The sequence below is a fragment of the Falco punctatus genome (genome assembly GCF_963210335.1).
Source record: "Falco punctatus genome assembly, chromosome: 6".
NCBI lineage: Eukaryota > Metazoa > Chordata > Aves > Falconiformes > Falconidae > Falco > Falco punctatus.
In genome coordinates, this window is record NC_137585.1 from 89,661,924 (window position 1) to 89,683,216 (window position 21,293).

General features: G+C 38.0%; 1 long non-coding RNA gene across 1 annotated transcript; it reads right to left on the bottom strand.

Annotated features, from left to right (window-relative positions):
* Positions 1 to 6,824: 6,824 nt before the first annotated feature.
* Positions 6,825 to 18,690, bottom strand: LOC308066628. The gene is made up of 2 exons (XR_013929234.1): positions 17,120 to 18,690; positions 6,825 to 14,159 (listed from the first exon to the last, which is right to left on the bottom strand). It is a non-coding gene; the product is annotated as an uncharacterized lncRNA (long non-coding RNA).
* Positions 18,691 to 21,293: the final 2,603 nt, after the last annotated feature.

The following is a 21,293-nucleotide window of genomic DNA, read 5'->3' on the forward strand; positions in this document are numbered from 1 at the left end:
TCTTGCCATTTTATTAGGAGTTTAAATATGTGTTATTTTTCTTAAAAAAAAAAAAGTCCTTAGATTCCTATGATATATATATATACTTATCCTTAAAATTGTTTTATTTAAAATGCCTATTTTAGTATTTATCAAGCCAAAAGCCTTAAAGTGAAATGCTTTAACAAAAGGACTTACTCTACTATCAGTAGCTGTAAATTGCAGAGCATTTCATGATATTGCACCTATAGAAGAGCAAAGAAAATGTATTACAAATTATTTATTTTTTTTGTTCTTAGTGTTGTAGCTCCCACATTTTCACATCTCTGTCACCATTCAACAAGCTGTCTCAAAAAATCCTAAAAAACTTTGGCAACGAGCCATATTTCATACATGCTTAATTGAAGATCTCGGCCTAATCATTTGCTAAGCCATACATATGCATTTTAAGTAAAGTGTAAGTAACTGGTACTGTTATTAACTACAGAACAAATGCAAATGGATTACATAATGTATTTCTGTAATGCATGTATTTTGAGCCAATAAAATGACCTTTGAAAATTATTGAGATGTGTGAAAATGCCATTTACTGTAATAGGAATCAGCAAAAGAAGATGAACTGTAGGTAAGGCTTAACACTTCTTAAATTTTCAAAATCCAGACAACATTCAAAGGTTGTACTGTGAATATTTAATCACCTTCAGGAAATACATGCATTACACGTGCATCATGCAGAAGTATTAAGCTTTATTGCCTTCACATTTAAAGCAACATGGTTTTCCATTTTAACACTTTCTTATTAATACTATATCATTTTCTAATCAGAAACAGAAGTAAATGCATGGTATTAGAAAATATTTGAGAAATTATAATTTATTAACACTACCTGAATAGAAGCAGAGCTTTTGACAAGATATAAAATGTAAAAGGTAAAAAGTCACTGACTCGAGTACCTTATAGTTTAAATAACAGTGAAAAAATAAGTGACATATTTGGAGACTGAGGCCATTTTGTGATAGAGGTTCCACAGAACTGTAAAATTAAAATTCATCTTTCATTTGAATTATAGATTTGAGATGTTGGAAAAAATAGCATGCCCTCTTGTCAAATTTCCACTTCTTTTCAGAATGTGATGAATTTTCCAAGGGTGAAGTTTTACAGCTAAGTTTTTTTACCAGTGGAGTTGTTGCTAATTGGGTTATTGATGAAATTTATTACTCAAGTCATTTTTTCTTTCTACAAATGATTTCAAGAATAAAATAGAAGGGATTGTTCCAATCTCACTTAAAACTAATGATGAAATCTTGTGCAGTAAATTTTAGTTACAATTGCTGCTGTTTGGGTTTTTTAGTTGTTATGACTGTATAGCCCACTAGAAGGACAAAGATAAGGGCTCAAACAAACCTTAAATAGTACTAATGTGAAAATATTCAGCCAGTCATGTCCAGAACTTAACAGGCAGTTGGAAGCTAAGATGCGTAGGAAGAAGTATCAAATTAAAAGGCACAGAGTTACTGTGATTTGGGGACTGACCTTCCACATAACCTTGGTCTCACCACCACGATCCTTTCTACAAAGGTATCCACTGCAAGTGGACAGTCTCAAAAGTAAGCTTGGGCTGGTATCTGACAGTGGTCATTATGAAGCATCAATGCTTCAGATGTTTTGCATTGGTCCAGAGTAGCAGTGAATTATATTTTGAGTTAAAATGAAATGATTTCAGGTTTGTATTATGCATGTCCTTAGTATGTACTTTTTATGTACTGAGGGGTTTTTTTAGTAGTGAGTAAAGATAAGGGATTGCACTTAGAAAAATGTCTTTAAAATTGAAAGGATAAAGCAGAAATTGAGAAGTGGAATCATTAAAGACACATTGCATTGTCTCCAAAATAAGCACCTCCAAAGTCACCAGGTAGAATCTTCAGACTCTAGCTTAATGAAATCTAAACTTTTCTTATCTACAGAAGGTAAATGAGCAGAAATGTACAGGATTGAGACTGAAGGCAACCAGCTTATATTTGCCTTCTCGTTATATGATGACTGCAAGAATTGTCAAGGAATGCTAAGCAATTTTAAAAGAACAACTTCACTGGAAGACTACAGATAGCAGTGTTTTTAACTGTAGGAACAGGACTTTATGTAGTCTCTGCAGTGAAAAGTCAAGATTTATTCCTGCTCATAGCTGCCTTAGAAATTAACCAGGCTCTGAATTTCACCAGCCTATCACTTAGGGCCAAAAGAGAGCATTTTGATCATCTGCTTTACCTTCTAAGGAGCTGTGTTGACATTTTTCCATTATTTTAATATGCTTTCATATCTTGGTGTACTGAGTTTCAGTTTCATAGATTTTAAAGCTAGAAAGGAGCATTTTAATATTTTTTTCTGACTCCCTTCATAACACAGGCCGTTATTTTTACTAAGTGATTCCCAAATTAAGCACATGATTTCTGGTTGAGCTAGAGAATATCCTCTGGAACATAATTAAGTTTTGATTTCAACTGCTAACGATTTCACTATTATTCTTAGGAAAATGCCCTCATACTTATCCCGACACCCATCGTTTCTAATTGCAGCTTGTTTTCAGTTTTCAACCACTATGTTCCATCCTTGTCTGTTCCTTACGTTATGTTATGTTATGTTATATGTTATATTGTGTCTTTTTTATCTACTTAAGAGCCCTGAGGAAAGGCTGAGATGGTTTATTTTTTAATATTTTATTAGGTATTCATTTATCAGGATTCAAGTCTCTTAAACTTTTTACCACTAGCATCCTTTGTGCTAAACCCATTGATGGCAATTCTTTATTCTCTCCATCAGTGCCACTTTCTTGCCCTTGAAAACACTTTCAGATGTTTTTTTTTCTTTTAAAATTATTTTGGATCACATTAGCATCTCTCTCAAAAAAAGTACATCCAGAAAAGACACAAAAAGTTCTTTTAGTCTAATAATATAACATTTTGCAGAGATTCTTTGTGCATACTCACCTTTCACACACATTCCTAAAACTATTCATACTTAGTTCAACATACATGAAAGAACAGTCCGGTTTTCGTTGTTTAACCCCGGCCGGCAACGAAGCCCCACGCAGCCACTCACTCGCTCCCCCTCTCACAGAGGGATGGGGAGGAGAATTGGAAAGGAATATAAAACTCAGGGGTTGAGATAAGAACAATTTAATAGGCAAAGCTAAAGCTGCTCATGCAAGCAAAGGAAAACAAGGAATTCATTCATCACTTCCCATGGGCAGGCAGGTGCTCAGCCATCCCCAGGAGAGCAGGACTCTGTCATGCATAACGGTTAATCAGGAAGACAAACATCATAATGCCAGGTGGGATGTCCCCACCTTCCTTCTTCCCCCAACTTATATACTCAGCACGACGTCATAAGGTACGGAATACCCCTTTGGCTAGTCTGTCCTGGCTGTGCCCCCTCCCAATGTCCCATGCCCCTCCAGCCCTCTCGCTGGCAGGGCCCAAGGAACTGAAAGTCCTTGACTTGGTGCAAACATCACCCGGCAACAACCAAAACCATCAGTGTGTTGTCAACAATGTTCTCACATCAGAGCCAAAACATAGTGCTGTACTAGCTACTAAGAAGAAAATTAACTCTATCCCAGCTGAAACCAGGACACTGGGCCAACAGTTTTTCAGAGCAATTAAAGCCAACAGAGTGACCCCAGAACAACAGAAAAAGAAAACATTAGCAACCTGCAGAGCAGGGTCTTTAATCTTTTGAACACTATGATGTTATTAGTAATAGGTGTTATCATTCAAAACCAAAGAAAAATGCATAACGCTTCTTCACAGTCAGGATGAAATGAGCAGATGACAAAGAACCTGATTTGATCAGTATGTCTATAACACTACATACACTTCAATCCAAAAGGTGTTTTGTATTGGAAAGTTTTGTTGCAGTATCTGTAACTTTGGAAATTATTTTTCTTCATCACAACTGTGTTGTAAAAACTTGCACTACAGTACAATATTACCCACCTATATAAACCTTTTTACATATATGAAACTGCATTTATGTTTGGCGATCTTTTCTATTTTAGAAAAGGTAAAACAGGCAGATCTCTGCTATGGCAGACTAAGCCTAAGAGACACTGAAAAACCAACACAGTAGGCTGGTGAGTATAGTCCCATGACCACAACAGCATCAGAGAGAAAAATAAAAATTATACAAAGAAATACAGATTCTAGAAATGCTGCTAAATCAGCCAGAATAATGCATATTGTAAATGCCTTTTCTTGAGCTACATGGAAATGTGAAGTTCTTTGAAAGCAGTACTGCGTGTAAAGACAGAAACAAGAGAACTAGCAAATTGAATTCCTTAATCAATGGAGCTCTAAAGAGTTCTTCATTACTGTGCTGTTTGGACATAGCATGATAGATATTTAAAGTGGTCATTAGGATGGTGTAAGCAACAGACCTTGTACTGACCTACTGAACAAAGGCAATGTCACTGAGAATTCATAAGTGTTCAAAATATCTTATTATTATCAGAGTAAATCTGGACATCAAAGTTTAAATCTAAAAGGAAATAAATGGTTCATATACCAAAATCACTAGAAACAATGCCGAGCAGCAATCACAGGACAATAAAAAAGACCACCTAACAATAACACAGTATAGTGCCCCATGGCCAAATATAAATAAATGCTGAATGTTCTTTAAACCAATGAAGACCCAAAATTGGTGTCTACCCTACTACCAGAGTTACAAATTATGTAACTAACTTACACTAATGCTAACTTACTCTTTATTTTTTTTATAGTATGGTGATTGACGGGTTAGCCTGATGAGTTCTGGAACTGATCTTCACACCAGAGTACTAATGCTGATTTAGAGGGCATTCTCAGTCTTTTAAATGCTGCAAGGAAACAAACCTGAACCTTACTTAGGGCAGTGTCACACTGAAAAAGAAAGATTGGCAGCTCAGTGGAAGGGGATGAGACCTCACATTTTGATTTCCACTCTTAGGAATGTCTCTCTTTCTTTTCCAGTCGTATTCTCCCATAAATATGCGTGTGTGCTATAGGGCGAGGATTGAACCATTGCTGCCTTCTTCATTCTGTGCAGGTGAGACCTGTGCTTCCAGCTCTCTGCTTGCTCCAACAGGAGGAACCTGGACTCTTCGCTCTGTCATCCCTCAGAGCATCCTGTAATTTTGGTGTGGTTAGTGGGGTCAAGCCCTCTTAAGATGAGGAGGACCTAGATGAACATAGATAGAATTTGGGGTACTTTTGGCATCATTGTGTGCTGGAAAGAACAATGACTTTTCTCCATTAGGCATCTAACCACAGCAGAAGGCTAGGCAGCCTGAACTCCACACAAAGTATCCTTTGGTTTTCCTCTCAATTCCCCATACAGACAACAGAGAGGGGTGAGGTATAGCTTGGTTCCCATGGTGCCTTCCAGAAGCCTTCAGAGGTTCCTTCTTAGTTCTGTTGTCTGCAACACAATATGCTAGGTCTACTGCAGCCATAGGTGTGAGCACAGTACCGTTATTTCATTGCAAATAACATTTGGATGGATTTTAACGACAATTGCCAGTCTTTTGGTAAGATAAATACTACATGCTCAAAACAGCAAACTAAGTGATCAAGCAGCCTGTCTGTGTGTTTGAGCATAGTGGCACTGAGAGCATGAAACACCATGCCCTGCCATTACAGCACGTAATGCCATACCACACCTGGAGACCACAGTGACTGCTGGATAAGACGGAAGCTTTTTTTCAAGCAAATTGTGATCGCTGGTGTTACTGTGGAAATGATGTTATACAGTAAAATTAACAAAAAAAATACTTGCTCTGAACAAAAAGCCCACTAAAAAAGTAGTTTTGTTAGTAAAGGTTAAACAGGCTTCTCACTGGCAGCTGTGGAGATTACCAGCTCAGTGCATGGCTATATTTTCAAGCAGTTAGGCAATAATTCTGGGATATTTCAGTATATTGAACTAGCTGAATTCTCTGTGCATTCTAGGGGAATAATTACTCATTTCAGATGATAGGAGATTTTGTAAAAACTGAGTTTTGTCTGCAGGAATAGAAGGGTTTTATTTCTCCAATTATGAAATGTTATAGTTGTACTTTGCATTAGAAATGGGGATTTTATTCCCAATGAGCTTGACAGGATTCTTCTGTTTGCAGATTCCCTGATCTACTTGCAATACTCATTATCATTTTTTCTTAGTATTGAAAATATGTTTAACAGTGTTTTGCATACACCAGCCAAAGAAGGGTAATTATTTATCAGCCAATGTATTCTAAATAGTTTCATTTATGCTATGACACAGAACATTTGCAATCTAACAATTATTATGCATTGTTGTAAGGCATAACTATAATTTCTCCTGTGTTTAAAATATTGCTTTCATCCCTAATAAATGTGAAATTAAAAATAAAAACATTATTAAAATAAGATGCCTATCTTTTCAGGGAACTGAATCAAATTTCCTCTAACTAAAGCAGTTATTATATCAACTATTGCCTTGCATCTGCCATTCATCTACGCGCAGCCTAACTGGCAATGCAACTTGTACGTTCATTGCAAAGGCTACATTTGTGACAGCTGTGCTGTGATTTGGAAAATTTACAATAATATGGACACATACATCACAATAGGCAAGGCACGGATAACATGGTCACTGGGGAAATCTGGTTGATGGGGTCTTCCTTTCCTGAACTGCCTCAACTTTGATCTACTAAGTGTTTTATTAACCTCCCACAAATTCCACAAACCTCAGTTTCCTACAAGGTGTTTGAGAATGAGCTAAGATTTCATGGGGTGTTTGGTGGTTTTGTTTTGTGGTTTGTTTGTTTTTTTTTTTTTGGGGGGGGGTGGTTTTTTTCATTTTTATCCTTTTATTAATGCATTTACTCACAGGTTCCACAGGGATCTGCATTCTTATCCAATGTATGTTCAAGATACTGTGTTATATAGTCAAATACAGGTGATGATCACTGTTATGATAAAATTCGTTGAAGACAATACAGCTACTGGTTTCCATGTTTCCTTTATTGGGAGCTAGTCTTGTATAGTAAAAGCAACAAAATTTAATTTAGTAATTGTAAGAACGGCATTGAATCAACACTTAGATAAAAACAAGTCATGTATTACAATAAAAGCATTGCAAACTCATTTAAGCTTACCTGCATATTGATTTTCATTGTAAGCTGTAAAAAGCCATAAAAGCAAGTTACTAAATGATGAAAGAAGTAAGTGGACAAGAACATGTCTGGGCATACAGTTGATTAGGAACATTATCCATGAATGCATTAAAAAAATAAAAGAACAAAAGGGAAATATATAATACTTTTCTTCAAATGAAAACTTAAAACAGATCCCCAGAATGCTCTTTTAAGAGTAATAAAGACATATTCTTTTAAATATATGGCACCAAACTGAAAGGGTTTTTTTTTCCCTTTCTGTAAAAGATAAAATAAAAGATGCATAACAATTTATGACCCTTATTGAATCATATTCATTGTGTGATACGCTGGTATGATATCTGGAGTGCTGGTGAAAACGAGACATTCTCTACAGTTTATTTACAAGGAAAGGTCAGTGAAAATTATTCTTTTTCCTTATTTACTAATGACAGAAGAAGCTGTATGCTTTTTAATGCACAGATCCATTGTACAAAAAATAGATGCTATCACAGTATTCTTGTTAAATAACAAGAAAATAAATAACTGCATGAGACCATGACAGAACGTGTACTCTGCTGTAAGTCAATATCCATTTGTTTTTTCTAGTATATTTTTCATTTCTTTGTTAATATTTTTGCTAGCACTGTAGTAAAGAGCAATTTGTTATGTGCTATACTATTTCCTTTTTATTATTTGGAATCATAATTCATTTACATCACTCAGAAACGTTACCCAGCGAGCCTGTAGCAACCATCTTTCTGTAAATTAACACACTTCAACTCTGTGCTCACTAGAAGGAATAAAACTTTATAACTGTGCCTTGAACTTTGATGACCACAAGTCCATGTTTCCAGATTAATAATTCCTATTTAAATTGTCCATATCTGAGCACCTGATTAGGTAAATGTTAAAAATCAGGGGAGGAGGAAGTTATAAAGGAATCTCAAATCTTCTTAATTAAAAAAGTGGTTACTTTTCAAAAATAGAAAGAATGGTTTGCTGACTTGAATGTTAAAATATAAATTTTGAAATGAAGAAAAGTGGCTGATATTGGTCAAGGATAAACAAAGTTCTATTCTTTTGTCCCTCTCATTCTATATGGCATGTAGAACAGAAGACACTGGGGATTTCAGACCTGATAAGCAGCCTGGCTCATAAATCAGACTATTTCTCTTTGTGAACAAAAAAATTATTGTGAATTACCAACGTGTAGTTTACTATTTGCAAATCCATATTGCAAAGTCATTAAAAAAGAAAAAAAGCTGAATATTTTGGTTGTGGGGTATCAAGTCATGACTTTGCATATTAAAAATCAAAACAGCCAAAAAAAATTGTTTAGTCACTTGGTAATTGAGTACCACTTAGTAGTTCAATGTTTTCCTCCAAATTTTGCCATGAAAAGAATATCCAAATAGCATGTTATCAGTCAGCTCGGTTTAGGGCTCCCCACCAAAATTCAGCAATTAACTCTTGGTGTGAGGCTCTCTGCTGGACTGTCTCCGTATCTCTCTTGTGCTGGGCTGCCCAGAACTGGGCACAGTACTTCGGGTATAGCCTCATCAGTGCTGAGCAGAGGGGAAGGATCACCTCTCTCAGCCAAAAAGGCAACACTCCTCTTCATGCTGCCCAGGATACTATTCCCGCTCTTTGCTGCAAGGACCCAGGCCCTCTGCTGACTCATATTCAATTTGTGTTCACGAGGACCCTCAGGTGCTTTTCCACCAAGCTGCTTTCCAGCTAGTCAGCCTCCAGCACATACTGGTACATCAGCTTGCTCCTCTGCAGCTTCAGGACTTTGCACTTCCCCTTGCTGAAAGTCACAGGATTCCTGTCAAACATTTTGTCCAGCCTGTTGAGGACCCTCTGGATGACATCACTGCCCTCTTGTGCATCAGCAGCTCCTCCCAGTTTTGTGCCATCTGCAAACTTGCTGAGGGTACACTGCCCCTTCATCCAGGTCATTAATGAAAATGTTGAAAAGGGTCAGAAGCACTATTAACTCCTGCAGTACACCACCAGCTACTGTCCTCCAACTAGACAATGTGACACTGACCACCACCATCTGAGCCACTCAGTTTTCAGTCCACCTCACTGATTTCCTATATGAGAGAAGAGATGAAAGAGTGTCAAAAGCCTTACTGAGGTCAAGGCTCACAGTATTCAATTGTCTCCCCTTGTCTCTCAAGCCATTCAGTTCGTTGCAGAATGTTAACAGGCTGGTTGAACATGACTTTGCCTTGGTGAAGCCATGATGACTGTTCCCAATCACCTTCTTTTATTTCATGTGCCTGGAAGTTTTTCCTGGGATTAGCTGCTTCATCACCTTCCCAGGGATCAAGTTGAGGCTGTCTGGCCTGTAGTTCCTTGGGTTCTCCTTCTTGCCCTTTTTGAAGATAGGAGGGACATTTGCTCTCCTCTGCTCCTCAGGCACCACTCTCAGTCACCGTGATCATCCAAATATAATGAAAAGTGTCCTCACAATGCCATCAGCCAGCTCTCTCAGAACTGTGGGTGCCTCCCATCAGGGCCCATGGATTTATGCGTGTCCAGTTTGCTTAAGTATTCCCTGACCCGAAAATCTTCCACCAATGTTAAGTCTTCATTGACCTAGACTTTTCTCCCTGATCTCAGGGTTCTAGGTTTTGTGGAGGCCCATCTTGCTAGTAAAAACTGAGGCAATTATGTACTGTTCCAAATGATGGTAGTATTTAAACGGTGGTTGAGAGGGTGAGGGTTTTTTTTTTTTCCTGTCTTGTAAGAGAAGTATATTCATTTTGCTCATTCCAGCACTGTGAATAGTAGCTCTGGATTCTATCTGAGAAGCTGACAATACCTGTAACAGGCATCTGTTACAGTAGACATCCAGGCTGACTGTCCCAAAGGTGTTCTGTTGTCTGAAATAGAGCCAGGAAAATATTAAAATGTATTTTGGTGAACAAGAAATGCCATGTTTTCTGGAATTTGAAATTATCATGTATTTGCTGTCTCCTTCAGAAAATTTGGATGGCTTTCCATTATGTTTGCATGTTTCAGTCCGATAGTTTGGGGGGGTGGTGGTGGTGGTGGTGGGTGGGTTTGTTTGTTTGTTTGTTTTTTCTTTTAAGCAGAGGATTTTTTAGCTTGTTACAAAGAGGCAGCAAAATAATACTAATTTCTTGGTTCAGAAAGCTGGGTCAGTCCTGATGGAGATTAAAACCTGCTTCCCTCATTTAGAATTTTAAAGGTTTTTGTTCACGCTCTCTCCCAGCATTGTTCCGTCACCAAATACTCATTCCTGTTCTTGAAATCTATTCACTTCCATGATCCATCCATAAGAGTGAAAGAGCACTACAGCAGTGGGTGAATGATTCGTTCCCTTTCAGAAGAGAGGTCATTCTCTGCAGAGCATAAATGGTTGTGTAGCCTCCTTTGGTGAAATACATCTCACACAGCTTTAGATATCTATAGACATCTACATCTGAGACAGCTGAACAGATTCACTTTGTAATTTATAGGGGGAGATAGGTAGTTTACGTACATCATCTCTGACCCCTTTTACATACCTGCTTTAGGGTGAGGCACCAAAAGTACCTGCCTATCTCCAGTAACTATGAAGAAATCCATATGTGAAGAATCCAGTGTCTGTGGAACAGACCCTTTCGCAAAGATGTTTTCCCAGTCTTTCAAGTTGCATCTGTTAGGCAGCAGGGAAAAGTCTGTATCCTGGTACCCAGACACCAAGGGCCAAATCCCTCATATGCTCTGTGCTGCTCTGTGAATTACTGGACTGCTGATTACTCATGGCAGTTTCTGAGAATGAAGGACAAGAATCCAGTATTCTTGAGATGATTGAGCTAAATTGCAACAGGAGGCAATAGGCACAAACTGAAACATAGGAGAGTCCATCTGAACATTGGGAAATACTCGTATATTGTGAGGGTGACTGAGCACTGGTACAGGTTTCCCAGGGAGGCTGTGGCATCTCCACTCTTGGAGGTACTCAAAAGCACTTCGGACATGGTCCTGGACAACTTGCTTCAGGTGGCCCTGTTTCAGCAGGGGATTGGGCAAGATGACCTCCAGAGGTCCCTTCCAACCTCAACTGTTCTGTGATACTGTGATTATAGTAATCTGTATGGCAAAATACTTTGCTGCTGAGATAGTTTCACCACTCACTGTTGTGAAAGAAAAAAAAATAAATAATGAAGTGCATTGAGCCTACAAGACAAAAATATTTTATTATGACTATAACTGTTTACAAGAAAATTCGGATAGGTTTGAAGCAGGTTTCCTTTGAGGGCTTTACAGTCCAGTACATATTTTAGGATCAGAGAAGCTGGTGATCATCAATAGTTAGATTTTCCCCTTTTCCCCCGATTAAATAGGCTTTATTTCAGGTTCATTCTAGAAACCAATTAGCCAATGCATAGAACTAAAAATATACACATATACACTAGTTCAAAGGTAGAGATTCCAACAAAAAATTCTAAAATTTGAACAGGAGAAAATGGAGTGGTTTTTTTTTTTTTCTTATGTAACATATGCCCAGAAATGGTGAGATTAGCAAACGTAGTGCTAAGGATTTATATTGGGAGACAAATTTATTCCCATAGCAATAAGCAAAGTACAGATTCCAATCCAGTTTAAAAATAGAAATAAAAGTAATGTGTTACTAGTAGAATCCTCTTTTCTAATTTCAAAGGCTGAGTAAAAATAGATGAAATAATTTCAAGGAAATAGATTAGATGCGTACAATATTTTAATCTTTTTTCTATTCAAGATTACCTGTCAGAGACTAAAAGAATCCTATATACACAAATCTCAAACTATTAATATGTTATCAAAGTTTAATTGTTAATTAATTGTCTTTTTAGTTAGCTTTCCTTATAAGCAAATCCACATTAACATTAGTTGCTAAGGAGAAAAAGAAAATTGTTACATAGTAACTTACCACCTATTCATAACATTTCAGAATATGCTGTCTTTATGACATTTTCCCCACACCATGAGCCATATCTCTTGTACCTCTTGGTCATAGCTTGCTGTAAATCCATGGAAATTCAGGCAGTTCATGGCATTTATATCACAAATGGGGAAAAAAAAAGCTTTGAGATTTAATCTGATCATTATCACTTCACAAGAGGCTCTTACAGTAGATCAAGTCTGACATTAATATAGATTTGAAAGTTAATAAAGTTTCTTTAAGCAAAACTACTTTCATGATATATTTAACCTTTTGGTTAACTGAATGCCTTTTCTCCCAGTATTTTCAGTGGTCTTTGTTGTGCATGAAAACAGTTATTGCCTTATTATTGTTTCCAAAATTTTAGATGGCAGCATTAAGTTTGACCCATGGGAGTCTCCCAAGATTACAAAAGAAATTCTCATCCACTGCATTTAGTTACAATTAGCTCCTTCATCTTCATTTCACTAACTTTAGCCTCCATATCAACATTATGTTGGTTCAGATTATAGCAGCATTAATAAATTAATTCCAAGAATTTCTTGTGCCTACACTTACTTCTGTAATGAGAGTCTTCGTATATCAAACTACATACTGGGCTTTACTGAAGAACTTCAACTTTTTAAAATAAATGTTTTTATGAAATAAAAATTCATATAATATTTCTTTACTGTGCTATACAGTCATAGTATCGCAAAAAAAAAATTAGATTCAGTAGGAATGTCAAGACCCTCCTCAAGGCAAGGTCATCTGTAAGTGGCATTCCTGGCAGGTCCTTAAGATGGGAATGGAACACCACAGCCGTCCTGTGCTTTAATCTGCTGATCATTAGATTTTTTTTCCCCTCTGTGTTTAAGTCCTCTTTCTTGCTGCATCTGAAAACACAGTCTGTCCTGCTCTCCTTATTCATAAGGAGTGTAGATATATTCTCTTAAACATTACTTAAAATACCTGAAAGGAAGCTACCATTTTCCTTCCATCTCTGCTGCAGTTTAAATAAATAATCCCATTTCTTTCAATCGCTTCTCTTTGATCATTTTTTCGCTACTGTCGATCATTCTCTTTGTCTTCCACTATAATCTCTCCAATTGGTACACACTTTTCATCTAATGGAACATAAAAATATTGTCATTAAATCTTTGCCCCGTTTTCCCCTGTAGCTCCCAGACCTCTCTTTCCAAACCTATTCGTGACCTGCTGTTCCCTTGCTGGTTTCATATTGCAGATTATTTCTGCCTAAGTGCTGTACCTTGCATTTCATCCAATTTTTAAGCCATTTCTCCAATTTGTCAAGATAATTTCAAACTTTATTCCTGCCTCCATCCTTGTGATGTCTCTCAGTTTCATGACATCTGCAAATTTAATAAGCATATTTTCCATTTCAATTCAATTTCAGTTCAATTTGTTAATAAAAACATTGAACAGAACTAGACCCGTGACGGAACCCTGTGTATTCCCACCAGATCCTTCTTTTGTTTTTTTTACCAGTGAAATGTTGCCAAGGACTCCACAGGTACTGTTAGCAAAGCTGTCTAACATCCACCTGGTAGTTTTCATCTGGACTACGATTCCAGAGTTTGCCTATGAGAATGTCACAGCAAACGATTCCACATGCCCTGTGAAAGTCTGTATACAACATCTACCGCTGTTCCCCCGCTCACAGTTCCTGCAGTGGTCATGGAAGGAAATTAAGCAGGTTTGACATGATGTATTCTTGACAAATCAGTTCTCTCTGTTATTTATCGCCTTGTTATCTTCTAGGTGATTAGAAATAAGTTTGATTATTTGTTGCCACGGTTTAACCCCGGCCGGCAACGAAGCCCCACGCAGCCACTCACTCGCTCCCCCTCTCGCAGAGGGATGGGGAGGAGAATTGGAAAGGAATATAAAACTCAGGGGTTGAGATAAGAACAATTTAATAGGCAAAGCTAAAGCTGCTCATGCAAGCAAAGGAAAACAAGGAATTCATTCATCACTTCCCATGGGCAGGCAGGTGCTCAGCCATCCCCAGGAGAGCAGGACTCTGTCATGCATAACGGTTAATCAGGAAGACAAACATCATAATGCCAGGTGGGATGTCCCCACCTTCCTTCTTCCCCCAACTTATATACTCAGCACGACGTCATAAGGTACGGAATACCCCTTTGGCTAGTCTGTCCTGGCTGTGCCCCCTCCCAATGTCCTGTGCCCCTCCAGCCCTCTCGCTGGCAGGGCCCAAGGAACTGAAAGTCCTTGACTTGGTGCAAACATCACCCAGCAACAACCAAAACCATCAGTGTGTTGTCAACAATGTTCTCACCCCAAATCCAAAACACAGCACTGTACCAGCTACTAAGAAGAAGACTAACTCTATCCCAGCTGAAACCAGGACATTTGGTCAAATTTCTTCCAGACGTTGAAATTAAGCTAGAAGTTCTATAACTTGGTTCCTTTTCTCTTTTTCATAGGGAGTCACAAAATTTTTTCTTCTTCAGGCCTTCTGACATTTTATCTCTGCTTCTCAGTTTCTCAGAAGTAACCCTCAAATGCAAAAAAGCAGCTGCCTTTTGGTACCGGTTAACTGTGGCTGCACTTTATCTTCCACCTGTAATCACACCCAATGCAGTTTACCATTTTTATGGTAACCAGAAAAAGTTACTGCTGGTTACTATTACTATAACTAAAGTTAAAGTAACTGGTTACTGTTACTATTACTAAATTTATTAATTTAAATAATTACTATTATTAAAATTACTAAATATTAACTAAAGTTACTATTGGTAACCAGAGGTTACCATTTCATTTTGTACTCTGCTTTTTGTCAGGGATACCCTGATATACTATCGCTTAGATTATGCCAGCCAAGCTGCTAAAGTGATTATTCTCTTGTATTTCTGTGATAATAAGCTGGGATAGCTCATTTTTTTCTTCCGTGAAACTCTTTAAGGGAGCCTGGCTCACTTGGACTAAAATGAGTTAGAAGGCACTCACATCGTGATGTGAAGGAGAAAGTGATTAGCAGCTGGGAACAGGATAGGGGTCATTACCTCTGCAAGCAACACAGCTGGAGAAGGAAGAAGGCATGTGTTCTGGCTTCGGTTTTCTTCTAGCTGAGAAAATCTAGCATTTCAAGAGATATTAGCATTGAACACTGGACTTTTTCACAGTCTTATTTTCCAAAACTTCTTGTAGTCAGCTAATACACCCAGTTCTTTCTTTTCCCCTGCTGCTTCTATCTAATCAGCTATTGAAAGCAGAGGAAATTTCACAGCTTTGCCCTCTACTGAATAATGTTATTTTTTCTCATGTCTGCATCTCCTGTTCTTAAGATTATCAAGTTACTTCTATACGATTTCTTACATCTACTACATTGAATTATTTTTCTGAACATGATGCCATATGCAACTATCATTAACACATTGTTATGGCTTAATATGGATATTAATAAAAGCATTAAATACAAATTGACCCAAGTTAAGTCCTTAAGGAATTACACCATAATGGAAGGCCTGTAGTTTCCTTCAGCACAGTCCACCACAATCTCCCCTTTTGCTGTTGATTTACCCCTGTCACATTTTGTTTAGTAATCTATCTTCTCTTGCTTTACTCATAAATTATGAGTAAAGGACATATCTTCTAGAAATGGTACAGGGAATGTTTTTCTGGTGCACGTGTGAGACCCTGCAATGAGCCCCAAAAGATTGGAGGCCACGAACCGAGGCAGAGCTATTTCTGTGACAGCGGCGAAGACTGTAGAAGTTAGTTTTTAGTGACTCTCCCAACATGCTCATTTATCATTAGATCCTGTTCCTCCTGGCATTAATTGCAGGGCTTTCACAGAGCTTTAATGGGAGAAGAATCAGAATATCAAACAGGCAAGATCTCTCACAAACTGAAACTCTACATAGGAACAGGTCTAACAGAATTCATTGGGCAAATACTGGAGACATTTATGTAAGCTTCAAAGTCAATAAAGATAAAAATTTGAACCAGGAACAGCTTTTCAAGGAAAGTCATAGAACGCTTGAAATCTGAACTGGATAAGTAATTAGAAAAAGGACATTATAAGCTGCAGGCTCTGATATAGGTTGGAAGGCCTCTTATTACGATGTCTAATTTATTTGACTAATCCTAGAAATTTATACTCCATGGTGACAGTCACAGAAATTCACATATTATTTAATCCTTCTCTTTGTCTCATTGCAAATACAGTTCTTCATAGGGAATTGTGCTTTAGGAAATGGCTTTCAGTGACTTTCAGGCAGCAGTAGGAGAAAAAGAAAACATTCTTGTCCAGTTCTTATTGCAGTGATGGTTGCTATTCCCCAGTATCTTTAACAAACGTGAACAAAGTACTGTATGGAAACACATGAAAGACCCTTTACATGTTGGGTGGTAACACCATTTCAAGGTTCCATTTTTGAAAAAGGATGACCTTTATCCTTGAGGGATGGCCCTTCACAGCCCTGTATGAAAAGGACTTAACATAGCTTTTCAGTGAAGGGTGAGTGACACAGTCATTTTTCATGAGAAATGTTGAGAATTCACAGACATAAATACACCTGAGACAGAAATATAGGCACAACAATACTCTATTTAATGTGAAACCAGAAAATAAGGTTGAGGCTTATATAGTAAATATTCTGGGGATGGAAAACTATAAACAGAAAAATAACGTGTCCCTATTATTCCAGAAAGCACCACCAGACTTTGGGTTGGGTTATGCATACAATCTAGCTAGAACTTTCCTTATAAAGTAAGTTTGCAAGTTACCTTGTTGTGGTTTAACCCCAGCCGGCAACCAAGCCCCACAAAGCCACTTTCTCACTCCCCCTCACCCAGAGGGATGGGGAGGAGAATCAGAAAGAAATGTAAAACTGAGGGGTTGAGATAAGAACAATTTAATAGGTAAAGCAAAAGCTGCACATGCAAGCAAAGCAAAGCAAGGAATTCATTCATCACCTTCCATCGGCAGGCAGGTGTTCGAACATCCCCAGGACTGCAGGGATCCAGCATATGTAACTCTTACTCGGGAAGACCAACACCATAATGCCAGATGTCCCCACCTTCCTTCTTCTTCCCCCAGTTTATATACACTCAGCACGATGCCATACGGTGTGGAATACCCCTTCGGCTGGTTCAGGCCAGCTGTCCTGGCTGTGTCCCCTCCCAATGTCCCGTGCCCCTCCAGCCCTCTCACTGGCAGGGCCCAAGGAACTGAGAAGTCCTTGACTTAGTACAAGCATCACCCAGCAAAAACCAAACCATCAGTGTGCCATCAGCATTGTTCTCACTCCAAATCCAAAACACAGCAGTGTACCAGCTACTAAGAAAACTAACTCTATCCCAGCTAAAACAAGGACACCTTGCCGTTAGATACCTGAACCAGATACAATATTCATCGTCATGCTTTTTTACATTCATACACTGCTGTTAAATCTAATATAAGATAGTTTAGATTATGAACATAAATCCAGTCTTCAAGAACTGAAACTAAGCCAATTTTTGTGCTGCTATTTTGTTGGCACGCAATCTAAATATTTTCATTGGCTTTGGCTCCTGCTTTTAAACTGGATGGTTTTCAGGCTAATGCTCGGTTAGGAGATACGTTTTCTTTAATAATGGTGAGGCCAACTAGCCACAGTTAGTACAACCAGAGGCACAAGAGCTACTTTTTTTCTGGCTGTAATATATTTTTCTCCTTGACATAGGGATTTTCTTAGCATAAAGTTAATTGCTAGCAATGGGTTCCCTCAGAAATATTTTGCCAAGAAATTAACTGCATGTATCATTAATGAAGTCAGTGTTTCCGCATCACTGTTCATAGAAAATATTCACATAAATAGGGCAATAAACTCAGGAGATTCTATCAAAGTAAATGTGCCTAAGTAGATTTCTCCAGAAAGAGAAATCTATAAAAATATTGTTGCACTTCACAATTTTTTCTGAATTTTGCTGTCTGTCTTCCCAATAGCTTTTTCTTGCTTCTCTCTATATCTTAATCTTTAGAAGTACATTTTTCATGATGAGTACCTGGTTCAGACTGAAATAAGTTAGAAAGCTTCAAAAGAAATAGTTCAGCCTATTCTGAGACTGAGATGAGGAAAAATTGTTTTTGCAGATTAACTTTCTGGTCATTAAGCTTATTTATTCTCTTTGAGAAACTAACAGAGCCATAAAATCAAGTGATGGAGATCAGATACTCACCATTCACATGAAAAACAGCTCTTGATTAACCAAGCCATGAGCCTTTCAAGAAGTCTCAGTTCATACATATCATTCAGGAACCTGTTCAAACTTTGACAGCAAAGTTTAGCATATACTGAGCATACCCCAGGCTTCTGACAGTGGTAGGTGTGTGTGGCCATGCTGTGCAGAACAGGACATTCCCTGAAAATCCTGCTGTAAGCCACAAGTGCTGGATAAAGCCATTTTTTCTCTCTCCTATTCTCAGTAATTACAGAGATCTCATTCCTGCCAGTTGTTACTTTCAGTAGTCAGACTACCTGTTTTCAGGGTTAAATCAGTTGCGTGCCACCTTGAAGAAGACAGTCTGTAATGACCAATCACAGCCAGATTTCCCCTCTAACACAGGACAAATCATTCCAGTATTCGCCTTTTTTTTTTTTTTTTTTTTTTTTTTTTTTTTTTGTGGTAGAATTACCCAGGAACTTCTACAGTGTTTTAAATACATATCTTCATCTGAGCATGTTCAAACTGTAATTCTGAGTTCTTCTTTTTCAAAATCATCAAGGATATGCGGAATTGCTGCATGCTCGTGGGTGCACTTGACATTGGCTGGAACTGTGATCTGAACAATCAAGCTATAATAAAGTCTGGACTCTTAAGTGAATGTTGTTCTTCACTCCTCTGTGTCTCAGTTCCTTGTAAATGAAGCGCAGCAAATGTTGCCCCCTTCACTTCAGGTTATGAAGACAATTCCTTTATTAGTGTTTTGAAAAATACCAGGTGCTGAGATGCAAGCAGCAAAGAAACAACAAGTAAACTTGTAATTTGGAATGCAGAATTTGAGTGGGTCAGGGCCCACTCACGGAGAAATTCAGATAGCAGCGCTATTTATTTGCTGACTCATTTCTTAAAGGCTATTAAGATATATAGGATAAAAGCTGCATAGGCAGTTTCTTATTTTTTGAGTGTTTCGTTCTGAAAATGTTAGCTACAGCACATTAAAAATCCTTTTCAGTCAATTTCCTTTGTGAAGAAAGCAAGAAGTAGAAAGGAGGTATGTATTTGCATCTGGTCCCAGCCCACTGCTGACATTCTGCCAGGGCATGCTCTGCGCCAGGCATTCAGAGCTGCTCCTTAGGGTATACGCAGCCTCTGAGAGCAGGGAGCTGAACTCAGCCACCTCAAAAGCCTCTTCCATTCTTAAGATAGCAACCTAGACACAAGCACTTTTATCCACATAGCTATAAGAAACTCTTAACAGCAGCAAAACATTTCTGTCTGATTTTGGATACAAGGAGCCTGGACTAATCTGTTTCTTCACACGCGGAACAGCTACAAAAGACTGAGTTTTGCAGATACCTTTGCAGAGACAAACCGAGTACATTCTTCTCTTGAACAGCTACAGTGTAGCTTTATGATAAGCAATAAAATCAGACTCATGATGGCTAGTAAATTACTTTGAGATATTTCTATTTGATAGTTTTCTTACACTGAAACCGCTGTCTAAGATAAACCAGTGCAGCAAACCCATACACAATAATTTCAAGGATGTGTTTTTAAGGAACGTGTTTTGCTTTGCTTCCATGGAGACACACAGCAAAAACCTCACTTTAACATTCCAGTTTTCTTCACATGGCCTGTAGGGAAGCAATTAAAACCAGCAGTTCCGAAGGAAGTACTGGCAACTTCTTTTAGAGAAATATGTATATCCCATTGTATCCATCTGAACTAACAATTACAATGTATTACTAGCTGCATGCTGACAATAGGTCATTTATATTCTGTGTTGCTGAGCTTGAACACCAGACAACTGCAAGTGATCAGGAAAGAATAACTGTTGTTCTTTGCCTAGAAAAGTCCCCAATGCTAATTTTACCATGAAAAGCTGTTTACAACTGCAACAGGAAATCAGGTAGACCTCAGAAAAATCCTATCTCACTGCCTTGCCATGTCGATACACAACTTTCTGTCCATGATTGTATCTATCCATGATTCTGTCCATGACTTCTAACTATGATTAAAATCATACAAGCAACAGTTTTTGCTAGTAGTGGGATTTTTTATCTTTTAAAACCAAGTTCTATAAGAAGACACAGATAAAACTTTTGAATTATCTTTATTCTCATCAGAAAGTATCCAGAGCATGACCATTCATCACCAGAACAGAGTGTAAAATGTATTATGTTCTCTAGAAGCACACTGAGTAAAGTGAAGGGTAAATGAGACCACACTTTATAGATGCCCATCTCCTTCCATTTGTTACAGCAAATGTTGCAGTCCCAAGTCCATCAGTCTGAAATCAGGAACAGCGTGATAAGAATCCCTGATTACAGAAAAACTAAGTGTCACAGAACGGAGATCCTTCAGTAATGTAATGTAATAGTACTTATTTCATCAGTTTTTGGAAAATTCAGAAAGGTACTTGAATGTTGCAAATCCATCCTTTTTTGTCTCCTATGTGCATATGTATTTGCACATACAGGCACATGCATCCAATTGCAATAAAAACCACCTAGAATTTTAATACACTTTTTATTGGACAACTGTTTAATTAAAAAAAATTGAAATAATCCAAGGTTTGCTTATAACACCTCAGCTCCCCCCTCGAGTTGAATTCTAAGATACAAACATAATCATTTGATGTTTCCCTTTTGATCTCATGAATCCTGCAGTTCTAGCTACACACTGATCCCACCCCATGACAAAAGGCCATATCTTTCAGGAGCCCAGCACCTGTAACCCAGTCATCTGGGCACCCTGCTAGAGACTCATCCTTCCCCTGAAGCAAACCCAGAGCACCCAAATCTCCTACTTACTAAACAGACACTTCTAGCAAAAGCCATCACCCATTTAGGTGAAACTTAAAGCAAACCGAGTTCTGAAATCTTGGAGCATCTCTGGCAGAGTCCTTACAAGACCTAAGAAATGAGAGGTCTGTTTCTGGTACCCACATTTCAACATAGTATACATGCCTAGATTGAATTCAGACTCAACCTTTACAAGCTTAGTCACTTCAGGATTCTTTTTTTGTCTAAAGTGTTGGCACTTTGG